Below are 15,407 nucleotides of genomic sequence, written 5' to 3' on the forward strand. Positions count from 1 at the left end.
CTTGCTCTTTGTTTTCTTTTCTCTGCCAAGCTCACAGGCTCAGCAGTCACAGAAACATAACCTCCAAGGTATGAAGTTAGTTTTTCGGTGAAGACACAGAAATCAGTGTTCATTTCTTTATTCTTGTTTTGGCAAGTGATGTTACCCTTTGCTCAGATCCCCTACTACCTGTCTTCACTGGCAGTATAACAAGCTGAGAGCTGGCTCCCTGCTTGCTCAGAAACTCATTCCTCTTTTGAGCTTAAGCATTGCAATCACTGAGGCATCTAAGTCAGGCAGTTCTTGTAGATGGCTTGGAAACAAGTGGTCAATCTTTTTATGCTTCATTTCAGTAGACATAACAATGCTTTCTTCTCCTTTATCTTTCCTGCCCTTATTAGGTTGTAGTTTCTGCAGAGAATCCGTTTACTACTCAGTGTTAGCTTAATATAGTAAATAAATATATGGTGATACAGTATTATGGGATATATATGATACTATAAAGATAGATAGATAGTTACATACATACACAGTATGAAGGATAGTAGGCAAAATACAGGTTCTTATTTTTGCTTGAACTATTCCTATTAGAGGTACCCTGATGACTTCTAACCTTTTGTTAAATTAAATTACTAAAGCAGTCTCCTGAACGTGTTGCCTTCACAAAACAATGGTCATGAAACAGATGAGAAGCTTGGGGACTTTCCAGTCTTCCTGTAAACAATATCTGCATGGGTTGTTGCAACATCATCCATTAATGCTGGTTCACGTGGAAAGGGGTGGGATGAAATTGCTCGTTGCTGAAAATCCAAACAAAACGAAGTCTTCTTTTATGATCTTCTAAAAGGATGCAACTTCAAGTCCTTTATGTGTCAAAGTTTTCAGATAAAAAAGGCTTGGTAAATTGGTAAATAGGGTAATTTTCTCTAAACACGTGCTATAAAACCCTGACAGATTTTTCCAAGCCTAGGAAAAAGAGTGAAACCAGAGTGACTATTTCACATAGAAAGTAAATCCCTTAATAGTCAATCTTTCTGATGGGAAAGGAAATTATTATATAGACCTGGCCAGGCACCATCACATATTCCGTCAGAAATACTTCTGTGGGCAGAGACCCACAAACCTACAGTATGAAGGGATAGATCAAGAGACCACCGTGTCCGCTGGAGGGATTGCAGTACATTACTTTACAGCAATACGTAGCTTTGCCAGCCCGTCTAAAGTTACAGCATTTCCGTAATCCACGTAATATGCTGAAGAGTTATTAAGTTTGAGTAAACCAAACACCAGTGGGTGTGACAGCCATGTGGCAAGTGCTTGACTCAGACGTCTACCGCAGAACTTGAATTTCTCATATATTTTTGTACTCCTCAGTGAGGACAACAAGCAAGGCTGGAACTTATTGGTCAAGGGCTCAGTGGGCTGTGTCGGGATGACTAAACACTTGTCCTGGCTGTGGCACCAATCCTTGACTAATCTCTCTGTGCCCGAGGTTTCAGCCTTTCCGATTGCTTTGTTCTCAGGCACCATTCCCAGCAGGAGAAGAGAAATGTTGTCTGTGGAATAACTTCCCCAAGTGAACAAAGATTTGGCTAAATATGTTGTGACACGGGAATAGAAACACACGGGAAAAAGTGGGAGGTTGTTTAAATTTGCTACAAACAACAATAGCCTGTGTATGCTGACAAGACGTAGCACAGTGTCTGACATAATGGATCACTTGTGTCCTCTCATTCTGCCGATCCAAGTCAGTGAGTCTTGCAGCATAAGGTGCCCCACAGGTTTAGCTGTTTTCAGGATCTAGATCTTAGTTGTGATTCTGGAAATGCTCAGGTGACTTTGCTGTTATGCAGAGTGATATAAACAATGAACTCTGTGAAGAAGCCCAGAGATAATGGGGAGTGACTGAAGCCTAGCACGAAACCACTCTTGGGTGTCGTGCTGTTTATAGACTCTGTCCATTCAAGCAAGGCAAAGCCTCTCCTCCTGGGGTATCTGTCATCCTTTAATGGTGTTACTTGGCTTTAATAATTAACCCCACTTATTGATATAGCTGTTTTGATTTATTTACTTTAAGAACTGGGGAATTTTCACACTCTTCTTAGAATAACAGCTCTCTGCTTAGTACAGCATATGGTAATTTGCAGTTCCTGGATAAATGGGCTCTGAGCTTTGATTCACCTATCAGGAACTCTTTGCCATACAAATAACAGCAGAATATGTGAGGTGTTTGTAGGCTCACCAGTTTCTATTTCACAGTATGAAGATTTGTTGACTGATACTTCCAGAACTGTGGCAGTAGGGGAAAATGCATAAACATGACTCTTGTTTTCTTGTGTTTGTAGGTTATGTGTTCAATAAAGTGATGAGCCAAATTAAGCTGTTACAGTGCACAAGCTGAGTACCCTGAAGGTAGCTAAACCTCATTCCGTTTCAGACCAAAAGGAGGAATTTTGAGCCAAAGAAATCTTTCAGAAAGAAATTGGCTTAACAAAAAATGTGACCACTTTCTATTAACATTGTTGGTCTGTGTTTTCAGATCATCACAGCTATACTAACTCTACTAATAAATTTTATTTTGCATTATTAACTCTGGTGTCAATTTAAATCTTGAACTGGGAAGCAGGTCCTGGAGTGAGCTGATTGTTAGCTAACATAGTGAAAGTCTCATAATAAAGTAAAGCCTATCAGTAACAGCAGTTACTGATTTAGCTGTATGATTAACTGCAACTGTGAGGAACTACCTTTCAATGAGTAACTAAAAAGAAGACTTCAGCCTTGTCTGTGGGCTGTTTTGCTCTTATGCTCTAAGGTTTTGACCCTCCTCCCTTAAAAATAGCATCTAAAACAATTCTCACATTGATCATTGCTTATTTCTTTGCAATGCATTTCAGCACACATCTGGTAGTCATGGGGTTAAAAAACAGCTGGGGAGGGAGAGGGAGGCAGATATTACATTTTGCTGACTTTGTCCTAAAAAATTATTAGATATTGTTAATGAGCTACAAGGAAACACTAAAGTATAGATGTGTAGAGGAAGCAGAACAGTTCTGACTCCATTCCCATCTGTAGGTCTCCCTAGATTCCTGCTGCAATATGGGAAAACAAAGAAGACACTCAGTCTGTACCATCAGACTTTATTATGTTCCTCTGTTATGCAAGAAAATGATTGCAAGGCATGTTCATAAGGAGATCATCATTATACAATTAAAGTGAAACTAAGCTGGTGTTTGGGAGCATTTAAGCTGCCATTAGAAACTGAAGCTCAAGCTAATATCATGTTTCAGTGATGTTCTGACAAGAGCTCTGAAGGAAATTGCCCTTAGTGAGTTGTGCCTGAATCTATATGTTGGGATGTACAATAGAGCTGATTCCAGGCATTGTATCTTTGTGATTCCCATAGCATATGCAGAGTAAGAATATCTGTAACACAAATACTTATTCTGTTTGAGCCTCTAGGCCTGTCCTAACTACTGTGCTTCCAGGCTAAACTGTATCAGGGATATGCAAGAGAACTTCCTTCATCCATTTTCGCTTGAAGCAAAGAACATCTCTTTCTGAAAAGCAATCTAATCTTGATTTGGAAATTGTCGGTGATGGAAGAATCAACCACAACCCTGGATAGATGTTTCCGATGGTTAATTATCTCTGTGGTTGAAAAATGTTACTCACTTCTAGTCTGAATTTGCCTGGCTTCTGCTTTCAGCCACTGGATCTCATTATATCATTATCAGCTATGTCAAAGAGTCCATTTTCATATTTTCTTTATCCACGTAGGCGTCATGAGAGGGATCTAATTTATGCAGATTTAGCTGTCAGACAGTCACTGTATAATCTAAACTAGTTCACTAGGCCCTTTATCAGTCAACTCAGATAGCCAGTCATCCCTCTTCCATGCTCCTTGAAGCTGGCACATCTACTTTACACACAACTACAGCTGGGCCTTGCTACACGCTCCCTCTTCTCCTGTTTGGGTTGGGTTCATGACTGGACATTGTATGTGGACACTGTGCCTGGATGACTCTTGCTGTGACTCTTCGATTTCTGCCATATGCAGAACAGAGCTTTCAGACAGTCAAGGTGCCTGATAGGGCAATTATACCTCCAGGATCTAGTCTAGCTTCCTTGAAATACCAGATATATTTGTCTGCTACCTGATTCCTGTGGCCAGTGAGCCAGACATTTAGTCTGTATCCCCTATCTCTGTAAGGTTTTCTTGCAGACTAGAATGGTTTGCAAAGATATGAGAACTTTTCTGTTCCAGACTGCTAAAAGTCACTTACTGATGTCAGGCCTGACACTGACTATATGATGTCCCCCTTTTTTTCCTCATATGCACATCATATCCAATGAAATAGGTGATGAAGAAAGATAATCTGGCAAATTTCAGGGCAAACTTATGCTATTCCAGAATGATTGACTGACCTTCCTCTTGAGGCAAGAAGCAACACTTCCTCTAGTGGAGACCTCAACCCCACAGTTTCCCAAGACACTCATTTTCCAAGAACATCAAGAGCTACTGGAATAATTTCCTTCTCTTCGTATCCCTGTCTGGCCAGGTCACCACCCAAACCACTGCCACTGTCTACTTCTCTCTTTCCTGGGTAAGCAGGATGTTTTCTAGACTTGCCACTTCCATCTTTCATTTTCTTTTTGAGCTAAGAGGGAAAGAGTGGTGTCTTTCCTTGCCTTTGCTAACAGGAATCATGATGTCTTAACATCACTCTTGCAGAGTCACATCAATTCCATTGAGTCAGGTCACTAAGTTGGTGGATATCTACAGTAGAGATCTGTCTGACTCTGAAACTAACATAGGCTCACAGCAGCATATTTTCCCTTTTGAAAAAATAAATTTTAAAAAGTGAAAAGGGCAACAAGAAGTGGAACAGTAGCACCAAAATGAGAAGAAATAACTCAGTAATGAGAATTTGAAATTTTTACTACTTATATTCCTAGACTGTTATGAACCATTATTAGTTTTAGTCTCAGAAATGCAGTGGATGCTGGAGCAAAAACTCCTTTATGTAGGAAAGAACCTCTAGATCAGGAATGTTGAAAAAGATTAGTTAAAGTTTGAGTCCTTGTGTATAAACAGAGTCCGGTCTTTGAAGCACTGGTGACCCGCTTCAACCAGCGGGTAGTAGCAAGGATTTCCCCAGTAGTGACAATGTGGTAGGAACAAGTGGCCCTTTAGACCCCACTGGAAATGTTCTGCTGTTTACAGGGAAAATTACCTTGAACTGGAGAGTGTGCACATGTTTGTGCGTGTGATCACAGCTCCTGATGGATATCACATTACAGGAGTACTTTCACCACTGCTTGTAGAAGCACAGATGTGCCAAAAGCAGTGATCCAGAGGGAACTTGTCAAAGGCTGAGTGAGAACAGTTAATCCTTCATGTCTATCCAACCTTTTCTGCTGCAATTGTCTGCAGGAATGCTGCCTACCACCAGCTGCGGTAGTGCATGTAGGTGAAAACTGAGCCAGGGGCTCTCACACCACCACAACTTATTCCATGAAAGCCACTGCTCTGTAATGGTAACAGCCAGCCCAGTCTGGATTTCCACTGTAGTTAGATGCCATATTCAGATGGCATGATTTGTGAGCAAAACTCAGATGCAGTGATAAACCTCCATCTTCATTCCCCAAATGAACATCAGGGTCTCTGCCCACAGAGTAACATCCTTCTGGGTAGCATTGTGGTTTGGTGGTGGTTCCCCAAAGGAGTTAAAGCAGATCACCTGGATGATTCTGAGATTTAAGAATATGAAGTCCACCTAAAATGGGGTTTAGGGAAATTTGGAGGGGAAAGGCTGAATATCTCTTTTAGCCACAAATCTCTTCTACTCAATCTTCACTGTCTGATACTAAAAGACAATGCATTAAGAAAAGGGTTTCCCTCTTCACGCACACCAATCTGATTTATGAGGCTATCCTCTCCTCACAAGAGTACTTATGCTTTGTATTTCTCCAGAACAACCTCATAGCTTACAAATATTTGCACATGATGGAGCTGGAAGAAGATTTTTAAAGATTTGTAAATAGTTTAGGCAGATAATTTCCATTCATTTAATGTAATTCTCTGGGAAACATTGAAAAATATCAGGGTGTTTATGAGAAATTTCTTTCAATGCCAGAAAACCTTTACATAGCTACTGTCAATGCTACTGTGCAAATAATAATACTGTAAGATTTCAAAATCATGTTTATAAGCTGGAGCTGTTATGGTTCAGAAAACTCCAATGATTCACCAGCACTGTTGTTATGGTTAATTTTCCAGGAAAAGTACGTTATTGCAACAATTTCTCTTTTTTTGTCATCACAATGTTTGTTCCATTTTCTGCTTGTTTTTACTGCTGAATCCTAGTCTGGCACAGAGATTCTCGTATCTAAAAAGGGTTTCTAAAACCATCAGCATTTTGAAACATATACAGACTGCCAGGGGATCTTATTTTTGGCTTTTTTAATAACTTAGTGTTTCTGAACTTTTTAACAGTAATGAGCAGTCCTCCCCCTCAAATAGCAACATTTTAAAGTGGCGTTTCAACTTTTGTGGCTGCAGTCCACTTTTTTATAATGTGGGAAATGCCCTGCCTCTGAACTGTGTAAGTGATACGTCATTCTCCCCAAGTCTGCTTTTTAGCAGAAACGAGTAAACACCTCTGAGGTCCTGAGGACGTGTTTTTAAAACAGTGTCCAGTACTTACAAGGATTGCAACAACGATGGCTGAGGAGTTAATAGAAAGAAAACACCAGGTCAGGAGAGAGTTGCTGAGGACAGGACAGGATGAGAAACTTGGAGTAATAGCATGGAACAAAGGACAATTTTCTCTTTATTCCCCAGCAGCAGCAAAGTCTGTTGGAGTGCTGACTAAGCCTCCCAGGGGAGAGAGTAGGAGTCCCAGAGGATGAGCGGTAAACATGGGCCTGGACAAAGCACTGGGAAATGTGCTGCTTGTCAGCAACCCTCTTGCTATGAGATGGAGATAAGATAGGTAGCCTAAACTGTCTCAAAAGACATCTGTGAAGTATCTCTTGAGGCAGACAGGGAGCAGGAGGCCCTCCAGGCTCTCTTGTTCCTCCAGGCCCTGCCTTTCTTCCATTTCCTCCTTCTGCTGCTCCCTTCTCCTCTCTCTTCCTACCCTCCCCTATAAGGTCCCCACAAGCAGCTATCGATATATGTTGTAACTCTTTCTGAAGAAAATTGATAGCATGCCGACAGTCTGGATTATCCCAGTACACTGAGGATATGGAGACCACTGCATGCAGTTTGTAAGACAGCCACAGCTCACCTTATGGTGTCCACAAGGTTTTCCTGGGAGTTGAAGGGGAAGGACCATTTGAGGAAGGCCCTGCCATCATGGGATGGATGTGACGCATGGGTGCAGCATGTCCAAACCATCCTCACTGCATGTATCTGGATCTGTGTTCATGAATAACACAAGACAGAGTTTTCAGTTTTGTGATGGATGTTTTCAGACCTCCATCAGAAGGTTGGTCCCATGTGACACCAACACCTGGGCAGCTTGGAACAAGGAAAGGTGCAAGAAAACCATCCTCCTTTCCTATATTGAACAAGGCAGGCCCAGAGAAGAGCGTTTTAAGAGTGACATCAAAGTTTTCTCATCCAAAGGGAATCTCTCTGGGTCAGATTCCTCTGAAGAAATATAATATCTATATCTGGGCATCCTACGCCTCCCAGCATCAACATGAAAAATAAGCACAACTAAAAGTGGTAATACACATCATCTGAAATACCTTTGAAATTTGCCATGTATTCCTGCGCATTGACTCAACAAGGATCCAACAGTGATTAACTCAAATGTAAATAACTGTGTTGTAGACATACAGAGATAGGAGACATGGATCTTGCCTCTGTGCCTTGGTGTGCCCTGATTTCACTCCGTCAGGGTTGCAGGCAGTGAACCTTAACACTGCTCCAGCTTCAATTGTTTAATTTCCCTTTGCCTTTCAGTCCGTTTTTGATTCACACCTGAACTTTGTGACTTCTTCCATGCCACTCCCCATATGCGGAGCATTCCTCCAGTTGAGGTTTGACAAACATCCTGGTTCTTAACACAGCTCAGAACACAACTGCTCTGTGAAACTGTGGGGCTGTTGTGGCCCCACCCCAGCAGGGGTTTTCTAGGTCCTGTGGAGCACCACTGGCACTGCCAAGTTCAGGACCTCCTCTCACTCGTATTTTGCTGGTTCCTTATTGCAAGGAGGTGTTGGATCCCACAAATAACGTAATAAATTCACCTCTCTAAAGCCTGGGAGTTCTAGTCATTCCCTTGTATGGAGTGGAAGATACAGGGAAAACTGAAAGGAGACTTAAGAACTGTCTCGTGGCTGTCATTAGGTGAATGATTTCTGCCAAAACAAGTGAATAAATTGCTCTCTATGGCCGCTGAAGGTAGGACAAGAAGTGATATATTAAAATTACAGCAATGGTTAGCTGTTAGCAAAAAAAATGCAAAGGGAAAGAGAGTGGGGTTATTGAATACCGTGGTTAGATAGCAGAGACCCTGTTGCTGTTGGTTTTAAGATCAGACTTGAGAAACACATCACACTGCCATCACAACTGAGCAGCAGAGGAATGGGTTAAATAGTGGTCCGTGACCCATTTCCCGTGAGTTCTGTGTGCTTGTAGATAAGAATCCAAAAGCGTTGAATCACAGGGACAGTATCCCAGCTTGTCCAAGGGCAAGACAGGGGCAGAAGGTTAGGATTTGGTGATGTAGTTTGGTAGCCCTGAGGAAAGTTGCCGTTTAGGTCACAGCCTTGTTTGACTTCTAATGAAGTTGCTTAATTCTACAGAGCTGACAGAGCAATCTCCTGCTGAGGTTAGCAACGGTTGAAGTTCAAGAGCCGGTACAGAGACAGAGAAGCATCAAAAACATGCAGGTGCATTTGTTTCTCCTACTTGTTGCTCCAAGAGACACTTGAAAATACATATATGCCAGGTGTTTTTCTCATTTGTGAAAGCGCAGAGAGATTTCTAAATATTCTTTGTTTAGTTTTGAGTTTTATCCAATTCCTATATACCAAAGAGATGTCATTTGAACAGGCTTGCAGGTAGACTGGAGAAATATTTGGTTTGACCTGCGAAAAGTAGGTTTAAGGTAAGCAAGTGCACAGGAGGCATCTCACACCTCTGGCTCCCCCCAGTCTCCAAGAGCAGGGCACCTTTTTGAACATGCCCTAACTCCTTTCCGGCATAAGCTCAGCTTCCTACATGGAAACACCTTTTCTGAGTCACATCTTTGCACTCAGCTGGGATTTAGCCAGAGGCCACACCTGGAAACCTCTGCTGAGGAACATGCAAGGATACCAACCCGGCAAGCATGGTTTAACAGAGTCTACATTTGCTCTGGCACCCTTGTAGCCTGTCAGATGATTATGGTTTATTCTCTAGTCAGGTATCCAGTTGTTTAACTTCATCATTTAGTAGGGACTAGGTTGGGATGTCTGTCTCTACAAGGTAACGTGTGAGATCCTGATGTCTTGTCTGAAGGCAAGGCTGTGCTGCTCACATGCTGGGAATGATGAAAGATATTCCTCACATGTTGTCAGTGCTTGACTGGACATGGGAGTCAGGTTGTCACATGCCATATCTGTCTCTGTGTGCCATGGTGGCCTGCGTGGCCCAGCCTGTATGGTCTGCACCAACCCATGTCACTGCCTCCTGAGGCTCAGAAGCAGACACGGAAATACTGTGCGTTGTCTTGCTGCAGTAACCATGCTGCCAAGAGGAACCCATTGCCCTGAGTGGAACGTAAGCCTTGAAACCGGCTGGAAGGGAGGTGAGAGAGGTATGTGCTAGGCTAGACCAGTGCCTTGTCCTTATGCTTTGGAGTATACATGGTCTGGGACAGGTCCACATAAAATAACTCACAAACACCCCATTTTGTGAGGTGCAAAGACCCCAGGGACACACTCCTTCACATCAGGTCTCCAGCATGGAGGCCTGAAGGTAGTAGACAAGTGGAAATGCCATGTGAAGAGTCAAACCCAACTTAGGCCAAAGTCACGGACCTGGGCATGTTCAAGCCATATTGTAATGAAACACGATCCCATCAGTCCTGCCAAGACTGGTAGTAGAAAGCTCTCTGAGAAGGGAGCGTAAAGTAGCCTCAGGATGGGTGGAAGGAGAGGGAGGGCTAGCTGAGGAGCTGGATGAGCTAAGCAAGCCGGGTGAGGTGGTGAATCAATGCGTCATTCCTTGTGCAACCACAAGGCAACTCCCCAAGAGGTTGCCCTTCCCAGGAGGAGCGTGTGTCTGCACAATGTGCGTGGATTGCTGGTGGGGGTGAATCCCTTCTCAGGACCCAGCAGATGAGTCAGAGCTGACTCAGGTCTTTGTAGTCTTCCTTGCTCAAGTGATACTACGTAAAGAAGGGAAAAGATGAAGCCTGTTTGTATTTCTTCTGTGTGACTCCCGCTCTTGCTATAAACTGTAAACACTGCAGAGGGGCATTTTTTTCTTTTTTTCTTTTTTTTTTTTTTTGATAAACTTGACTGCTGGGTGCACACATTAAGCTATAAATCTAGTCTTTCATAGGAAAAAAAAAAAAAAAAAAAAAAAAACCTCATTTATAACCGTCCCATTAAGCAAAAACATGTTCCATTCTTTGTGGGGAGACCATTCTCCTGCCCACATGTTGAGGTATCTTGGAAGCAGTATGTAGCTCTTTGAGGACCAATTATTAATTTGAATTTATTGAGTGCTGACAGATGTGCTTGGTGCTTTATGGTCACATAAGGGAACCCTTGTGGCTGCACTATTTCAGGAGAAAACTCCCATGAAAAGGTAGAAACCCTTTTGGTTTAAGGAAACTGAAAGACACTGTTCTGATTTTTGAAACACTGGCCTCAGCAGCACTCCACTGCATTGACAAGCTTATGGACCAACTTGTCTCCTTAGCAAAGTGCTAATAAACACTGACAGAAGTAAACAGGGAACCTCTCCTCTGCAACCAACCAGGTAACATTTGCTACACTGATTCTATCTGCTTCAGCTATATCTGAGGGACACAAAGCTGCTGGGTACTAATAAATCAAACTCAGTTTGTTTTCATCTGTGCAACCATGAGAAGAATTTAGCTTCTCATTCTGAAACCAATTTGTGAGTTGCAGGGGTTTTATTGACCTTCTGTATTGTCTTCTCCCATCATCCTTTTCTTCCAAAGCAAATGGTATCTCCCATGAGTCTGTGGTTTCAAGGATGGTGTCATAATAGAGAAGAAAAATATTACCAAATTATTTTATTTTTATGATACTTCTAATGCTCTCTTTCAGCAGTGAAGAGCAGCAATTCAGCTAATGGAGAGACACGTGAGTATAAAATTCAGAGTCTGGGGATGACTCTGGAAAACAAAGAAAAGGAGGCATAAGTATATCCTACAGGCTCACACAACATATCTGGAGGTATTTTTCTTCTTTAAAACAAAACTGGCTGCTCTACAGAAGTAGAGGTATAGTATGTCCTGGGGCTTCCAGGCTGTCTGTTCATGCAATTTTTCTGGTAGCTTCACAAAGTAAAATCTCGCCTAACTCTTTGCCTCCTGACCACAACCTTGAGAATACTGACAATACTTAAATTGTTGTAAAGGCAAAGAGCAAATGGGCATACTCCCTTCTCGCTGCTGCTGGAGGGAGAGGTGAGACCCTAGAGGCTCTCACACACTTAGGCTCTTTAAAACCAATGAGTCAGTGACACGTAGTATGGAGTCCGGGAAACCATCCTGCTAACCTTTTCCAAGTCCTTAAACTTTTGATGTGTGATGGTGAAGGTGATAATGATTAAAAGAAGAATCTGTTATGTTTGGGGAGGTGAAATGGCGAAACACTGTTGTTTTTTCTATCCCCTCCCACAGGTTAGATTACGCTATATAGAAAGAATTTACCCAAAGGCAGATAATGCTTAAACCATTTAGAAATAATTAATAGACATTAGAGTCATTGCGTACTACAGAAAACTGTGTCCTGAAAGGCTAGACAATAACTTTCTTTGTTAGAGTAAAAGATGTTTGTTTAGGCCCAGCTGGAGCTTCCAACTACCTAATCACCCCGAGATGAGGTAGCTGTGCTCTTAAGGAAGTCAAAAATGCACTCCAACGAGTGCTGGGCAACACAGGCCACCAGGTTTCCACAAAACGTCGTGCAGATATGTTGTTAAATTAGTTTTGCAGGTGGAGGCTGTTCTAAACTTCTGCACTTTCTAGAAGGCTAAAATAAGTTTGCAATTCATCTGCAGAATTACTTTCTTCCTTCTGTAATGTGCATTAAAGAAGCATCCTAGAGACTGCCAATGTCTCTGCTCAGGATCCATGAGGACTGTCCTCCTAGCCATGACCAGCAACAGGACCCCCTTGTCACTCGTGGGTGACCACCATCCCTCCTTGGGACCATGGGGATGGCAGGAAAGATTCCAAGAGCCACGTGCTTGGCCAGCTTTGTAAACTTGAAAAGTCCTATCTCCTTGGCCATGTCTCACACTCGTTTTGTCTCTCCCTTCTCCCAGTGGAAGAAGGAAGAATGAAGAATGGAAAAATTGAAGAAGGAAGAATGGAAGAAGCTGGCAGTGTTCGCACCCCAGTGCAGCTGGCAAAAAGTGAAGCTAAACCATCCCCAGCTCCTCTGCTTGTTAAACACAAGGGAGGAAGGGGATGTATCTGCTCCCAAGGTTTTGTAGAAGAAGATTATGGGAAACATCCCTTCTCCAAGATCCTTTCTGATAGTGCCACTTCCCAGCTCGCGCTCCTCAGTTCATCTCTGGCACACAAGTCTCAGCTCAGCTTGAGGTGGGAGCAGTTTGCCCTGCTGAGAAGGGATGTAAATGGGGGCTTAGACATTCAGGAACTGGAAGCCAGCTCTCTGGATTTGCTCCTGATGTTTGCCAAATGCTTTCTATTCACTGGAAGATGATGAAAAACATTTCTGTGAGTTTGTGGCTGTCTAGTTCCTAGCAAGCCGTTAATACAAGGGATGAAGGGGAAACCCAAACCCCCAAACCAAAAATCTGGACAATTTACAAACCTTCTCTATAGCTTAAATAGAGGCTTGGTCTAATACTCCTAATTGGCTGGAGCAGCCCTTACAATTTCCCAGACGGTTACTTAAGTGCATGTAACCACTGTAACTGCTATGCCTGTTATTGTGCTGCTTTCCTTTCCTGCTGACTGACACGGAGCAATGAAACTACCCAGGTCTGACATTACAAACCAGAACATTGAAGCCAGGGTATGAATGTAAAGGGCAATAAATACCCTGCTAATCTCTCCAGCAACACAGAAGCAATAGCAGGAACTATTTGCTCCAGAAAAATCTAGCTGGTGTTTATTATTTTTTTTTATTCTTGGAGTTCAAGTTGTTCCAGTTTTTAAATATATGCATACATTTGTGTCCAAAGGGTTTGTACTGCTATAATAGAAACCTAGCTTTTTCCTTCGACCCTGGATCTGCTATTGTCTGTGACTCTGACATGTCACTATGCCACTTAACATCTTCCTGTGACTGAAGACTTCCCCTTCCCCTTCCCCTTCCCCTTCCCCTTCCCCTTCCCCTTCCCCTTCCCCTTCCCCTTCCCCTTCCCCTTCCCCTTCCCCTTCCCCTTCCCCTTCCTATCCCAGCAAGGATGCCATGCTTTCCCTGATTGCACTTATTGACTGTTTTTAAACTTTTCTTGATGGTTTTCCTTTCATATGTCCATGGAATTTATTTAAACCCACGCTTACTTGAGAAATAACAGAAAGAGTCCCAACAGTTTATAGCAGGAACTTCTACCAGGAGCTTATGCTGCTCTGCCTTAATATTTTGGTTTTCTTAGAGAACAGATATCTGTTTCTCATGCTCCTGTACTGAGTTAGCTCTGTTTACAAGCTACTGCTTTTATTGATACCTCGTAATGAAAACATCTGCTCTCGGGACATCAAGATACCCATTTCACTTTTGGCTTGGCAGTTTGGTCTCAGAACTATAAATCTCTCCTTTCCTAGCACCCCTTGAAATGATGACCTCTCTGAAGGACCTCTCCTCTCCCGGGCCACCCAGCAGACTGTCGGCGGAGTTCCCCAGCACCCTACTTACAGCTTTGAGGAGCACAGCCATGCTCAAGCAGCTTTACACAGTGAAGGTTTCCTTCCCTGTGGCTGGAGTCCCGGTCCTGTTCCCCGTGTCTCTTGCAATTGTCGTCTCCTTTCCCAGCCCTGCTAGGATCCAGGCTGCATCCTAGACTAAACACGCTCCTGGCCAAGGAAGCAGCTGGGGTGTCCATCATCTGCCACTTGGCTCTTCACGTTTGTGTGTGAAACCAGCGCTGGCTCGCCTTGCCTGCCCCTCTGCCCCTCCTACACACTCATGTTCATTCTCTCCTCCAGAGCTTTCGGAAATGGAAAACAAAGATTCGGGCTGTCTTGGATCCAGGCATGGGAGCGAGGCAGGATGATGTCTATAAACATCCAGAAAATAATGGCATCATTTAACTTACAGCAGAGGGCTTATTTATCTCTAAAGAGATTACACCAAGTGTTTCCATCCAGAGCAGAGCCATGGAGTAGATGTAAAACCGTGACAGGAAACTTTTTATACACGAAAGGGGATTGTAAATTTCTGGCATAAAGTTATGAATTACATTCACTGTGGGCAATAAGTCAGATGGTTCTGCTTTACATACTTTTGGAGTATTGATGTTTAAACAGACTGCTAGAAGAAAGTGGGGGGGGGAGAAGCATGCTCTTTCTCTGCAAGACCCAGGTGACATCGGGGGGCATGGCAGGGGAGCCTGCACTGCTGGAGAGCTCAGCTTTCCTTCTGGGGAGCTGTGCTGAGGGTTGTCAGCACCCCTGCCTAAGCACGGTACCATAGGATCAAGGACCGATGGTGAAGAGCAGCTTGGATTCACTGTGAGAGCTACTGCAGGTTTTGAGGCTAATTCTGCACCACATTAGGATTCAGAAAGCCTAAATTCGCTGAGCCAAGGCACCCTGATGTGTGCGTGTGTGCCAACCATGAAGGGGGTCAGCAGCTCCAAAATTTAGCAGATGACAGATTGACCAGGGCATGCTGGAAAAGCCCCAAACACAGGAACAGACCAAGAGAAGTGCATTACAAGAATATCCTGCTCCTTTCTGTAATATGGCTTCCGTTGGCATGCAGCAGCGGCAAAATCCCATTGCCTGGCATCAGGGTCAATGTACATGTGTGAGAGATTCCTGAGCCTAAACCACCCACCCCCTGTGTTTGGGGTGGCAAAGGAAAAACAAACAAACGCATGAACAGAAACAGTGATGAAAGGGTTCTGCTGGGCAGCAAGAAGGTGATGTGAGAAAGCCCATTTCAATTTCTAGATGCGGACGGAGTGGATGTTTTAAGTGTTTCTTCTGAGCCACCCTGGGACTGAGGGCTCTGCAGGAGGTCTGTAGACG

The 15,407-nt window shown here is 43.3% G+C and overlaps 1 long non-coding RNA gene across 8 annotated transcripts in view; it reads right to left on the minus strand.

Moving 5' to 3' along the window:
• LOC310904454 overlaps positions 1-14,424 on the minus strand; it is a 42,780-nt gene extending 28,356 nt beyond the window's left edge. For all 8 annotated transcript variants that reach the window (XR_014588355.1, XR_014588356.1, XR_014588357.1 and 5 more), the window contains exons 1-2: positions 14,071-14,424; positions 7,272-7,402 (exon numbers count right to left, since the gene is read on the minus strand). This is a non-coding gene — a long non-coding RNA (uncharacterized lncRNA). The remainder of the gene's footprint in view (positions 1-7,271; positions 7,403-14,070) is intronic.
• Positions 14,425-15,407: the final 983 nt, after the last annotated feature.

The sequence above is a fragment of the Anser anser genome, assembly GCF_964211835.1.
Source record: "Anser anser genome assembly, chromosome: 1".
NCBI lineage: Eukaryota > Metazoa > Chordata > Aves > Anseriformes > Anatidae > Anser > Anser anser.